Source organism: Theobroma cacao, chromosome 3 (assembly GCF_053813885.1).
Source record: "Theobroma cacao isolate CCN51 chromosome 3, ASM5381388v1, whole genome shotgun sequence".
Classification (NCBI taxonomy): domain Eukaryota; kingdom Viridiplantae; phylum Streptophyta; class Magnoliopsida; order Malvales; family Malvaceae; genus Theobroma; species Theobroma cacao.
In genome coordinates, this window is record NC_142641.1 from 15,063,863 (window position 1) to 15,068,701 (window position 4,839).

Consider the following 4,839-nt stretch of genomic DNA (forward strand, 5'->3'; position numbering starts at 1 on the left):
TTTGTCCTTGGATTGTGGGTGCGTAACACAAGTCAAAGATGGGAGGCTACATGGTCCCCTACTTCATTAGAAACCTACCTGCTCTTATGATGTCTAGATGGATGAGTAATTAATACTTGGTTGCGTATAGGTGGAGGTGTGCCTGTTTCACACGGCTTGTCTATAAGAGACAGTAGTCCCGATGCCCCTCATAGTGCTAACGAGGGATCATTAAATTCCACTGCCAAAAGCCAATGGTGCCCTATCTAGGTAATCCAGAAGGTGGCCCATCCCGAATTCCTATTAACTGGATTCCCTTGGAATTAGAAGAATGGTTTCGTGATAAGGAAAACCTTGAGAGTAGCGAAAGTCTTGAAAGTGAGGACAACTCTGACATTCAGGAAGTTGTAAGAAATTTCCTTTTGAAAAGATTTGAGGAATGGCATAGGGAAAAGACGAAAAAGTCTATTGCAAAGGGAAATATTCATCCTAGGAAAGTATCTGCTATCCGACACTTTCCTCCTGGTTGTGGAATAAGTGCTGAGCCTGTGAGTAGTGAGGAATACAGGAGGATACAGCAAGCTTGGGTTGAGGATAAAATGAGCAAATCTCAAGAGGAAGAGGAGGACCTGGAAGAGGATCTGTCGATGTGCTCATATCAAGGCGACAAGGATCCTAAAGACACTTAATACCTTCGTTGAAGTTTGTATCACTCTAAGTCTAAGCAGATGCGGTGTAAGGGAAATAGTAGTAGTTATCTGTACAAAGGAGTTAAGAGTTGGCTTTTATTTTGTATGACTCGAACATATTATAAAGTAGCTGTTTAAATGACTGGATGTGTAAAGCCCGACCTTATAAAATATTTGTCATGACATACATGTGATGGATAGCATGTTTGCATGCTAAGAGAGTCTCGAAAAATTTACAAAAGTCGGTATTGTACCTAGAGGTACAACAAAGTTGATTTAAGCCTCGAACTAGATCGAATAGAGATTTTAGGGTGAAATTGAAAATTTTACAGTCCCAAAATGATTTAAAATGGTGATTTGGGGTTCGAGGATCAATTTGGAGTCAAACCGAAAATTTCACTATTTAGGGGTAACATGGTAATTTTGCCACTCGAGGACAAAATGGGAATTTTTTTGAAAGATTTTGATCACATTTGACTTATTGGAGTATGATTTGAGGTTGAGAAGTAAAAAATTATAATCTCGGTATTTTTCGGAGCATAGGGGTAAAATGGTAATTTTACCACCCTAGTGGCAAATTTGTAATTTTACACCACCAACACTTGTCATGCTCATAGAATTCATCCATTGACTTTTTATGTTATGGATAAGTGAGAAAATATATGCGATGGAGATAAAAAGTTTAAATTTAAGGTTTTAAAAATGGACCAATAATAAAATGACACTTGTCAAGCTTAGAATATTTTATTATTTCCTCTAAAAATCAGCCTATAAACCTCTCACTTCTCTCCAAATATTTGGCCAAGCAAGGAAAAGAGGGAAACAAAGAAAAAACAAACCCTCGGTGGAGAATTTCGAGAGAAAAAGTGTGGAAAATCAAGGAAAACAAGTGAAAAATGTAGGATTTCTCAATTTAAACTTGAAATCTATTTTCCTTAAGCATTTCTCCTTATTTTCCATGGTTAAACTTCATGTTTTCATGGTGAATTCATGGCTAGCCAAATGGGTATGGAGAGAGAATGATCTTGGATTGATTTGATTTCAAGTTATGTTAGTGTTTTTAGTTAGTTTACCATGTCTAGAAGTAAAACAACAAAAAAAGAATTCATTTTCCCCATCACCCATCAATGGCCGAACCTACCTTGTATTGAGTGAGGATGAATCAGATTTTTATTTTAAGAGAATTGGTTAGAAAATGATGAATTATGGTGTGGAAAAGTAGTAGGAAAAATCACGGTGTTAATGCACCATTATTGACTGAAAATTTTAAGAAGAAAAATGAAGATGGTTTTGCCAAATTTTAGGTTGTTTGACTTGTGTTTGGTGAATTAAGGTATTGGAAAAAAAAATGGAGCAATTTGGAGCTAAATTGGACACGTTGGCCAATTAATCAGGTGATAAGACAAATTAGGACAATACCGGGTTTAGATGGTTACCCGTGCATTTTGCATTCCATATCATGCATTAGTAGTCTAAATTAGTTTAATTTCGATTTAGTACCAATGTAGTAAGTTTCTCGATTTTGTACTATGTCAAGGTGATGAGTCCTCCGATAAAGACAAGGAAATTGCATCCGAGGACCAGCAGTCAGAATACTTCAAAAATCCGCACTCTAGACATTGTGAGTAAACTTATTGCTATTTTAATTATCTATGGTGGCTTTTAGATGATTTCATGAATTCTAAGGAAAAATGGATTTAAAAAGGCAAATTTTCATGTTTTATGAGTAAATGTGTTTCAATGAAATTAATTTATAAATTATTTTAAAATTAATAATGATTTTAAAAAATAGAGTATACGGAGACTGCTATTTGTTGCAATTTGATTGTTTAAATTAATTGGCTTATGATAAATCGGGCATGATTGGCTGGTTGGCAATTGTATTGAAATACGGATTATTTTTTTATCTTGAAAGGCTGTGAATTACTATCATTGCCATATCATGTTATTGAATTTTATTGATTGGTGGGATAATTATTAGCTTACTATAGTAAGCGGGTTCCGTGGACCAGCCTATGAAAGGGGCACGATAACCCTGTTTATAGGTACTCACCTCGGTTGTAGAGGCACGTAGGGTAGCTCTTGAGGTGATATTTGAGTTCACTTCATGCCAAACCACCACATGATGGTGAATTCAGCCAAAGCCAAGGAACAACTGTGATATCCAACGAAAAATGTGTTTTATGTGAAATGTGAATTTTTAACAGCCTTGGCTGTCTCGGTAGGATGCCTCGACCAAGGTGTTCCCGAGGATGGATTTATGGCAAAAGCTTAGTTTTTATGAGATTCATAAGCCTCATTACGTATTTTGAATGAAATGTGTTTTAATGCTGTGACCCAGTTTACGATGATTTACTTTATCATCTCCATGTACTCAATTCTAGATGTTTATGATGATGTCTATTTACTCATTGGGATTTTATAATCTCACCACCCTCATTTCCACCCATTTCAAGCTTAGTATAAGCTGTAGATAGCTGATATCGTCGAAGGCTATAGTTGGCTTTACTTCCTCAAAAACTGTAGGTTTGCAGTCTTCGTTCATTTTTGTCATTTGGGGGTCCACATGTCACTGTAAATTAAATTTCATACTCTAGTTATCTGTACTACTGTATGTAGGAATTTATTTTGCTTTTACGCTGTAAAAATTATTTACACAGTGTTCTAAAAAGCTTGTTTTATAAGAAAATAGAATATTTTGTTTAATATTTTTATTTTATTCTAACAGTCATGATTTCACTTTAAACAAATGTTTTAGACATCTAAATTTATTTTTGATTTTGAAATATGTGTTCTGCACTTATATACTACATTATTAGCCAGTATCGAAATTTTAAGGGAAAAATGATCGAAATACCCCTATGAGACGAAAATTATTTTTTATTGTTTTAAGTTGGAAATAGTTTAAAACCTCTTAGAACATGATATTTGGCAGCGGTTACTCACAGGAGAAATGAGAAACTAATATTAAAGCCTTGTGGGGTTTCAGTTGGCATTCCGGGTAATAAGTGCTTATCGGGACACTGCAACGGTTGTCACAGGCTCGAAGGGAGTATCGGGTTATGACAGGATGTGTATGGGAATCTTTTGGTATGACAGAGGTAAACTAGCAATATAATTATCGAGGAAGGATATTCACCTTAGTGGCATGGTTGGTCGCCTTGAATGATTATTAAGAACCGACGTAGAAAGTCATTAATGGTACAAATAACTATGAGACCTGATAAATGATTACCAATTAATCGTAGAAAGGTGATATTGAAATCCCAGTTGCAGTTACAGTTCGGAAGGATATGGGAGAAATCAATGAGGATATAGGTGACACTTAGAAAGGATGATGTGATTAAGTCAAGGATTGTAAGATTTAAGTATGTAGGGAATTACAAAATAATGCCATGGCATTATAAGATGATAATTTGGCACAAATACAGACTAAGGGAGGCAAATTATGGAACTTGGGAAAAGGTGAATCCTTGATCTAATACAGATTGTGAATGTAGAGCGTGGAGAAAGATGAACTATTTTCATGGTCATTTGTACTGAAAGTCAACAAAACTATTTGTGTTACATGACAAGAAAGACAAGTAATTGTGAATGTTAAGGGATTGTGGAATGTCATAAATGGTGGATATTTTTGTGTGTGGTATTATATATTGAGAACTTGCTGCACAATATGGCAAGATTGTCCTAAGGTGGGACTTATTGGTTGAAAATAAGTGTTAAAGGATAAATTGAGTATGAAAATATTGACTCGGCTTCGTGCATATGATAAGCAAAAAAGAAGATACGCATGGTCATGAAAAATTGTGGGATATGCTTGGAGGAAAGCCAAATGGTTAAGCATGATCCCTGTAGTAACTTTAAAGATGGAAGAACTTATTTATGGAAGAAACTTCCAAAAACCATAGCACCACAGCACTAACTCTTTAGCACTGTAGTGTTGAAACTATCCCATGTCTAGTAGCCACGACGCTGCAGCATTGACTGTCCAGCGTCGCAGCGCTAGGGACACCTCATGTCTAGGATGCATGAGCAAGATGGTAGTGGCACGATAATGAGCTTACAAGTTGAACTATGGTCATTGGTCATTGAGCTTTGTTATTTGGGAGTTTTAAATGTTTCGGAGAATGTTTATGTCACGACCCAAATTTCAAGCCATGACCGGCGCAAG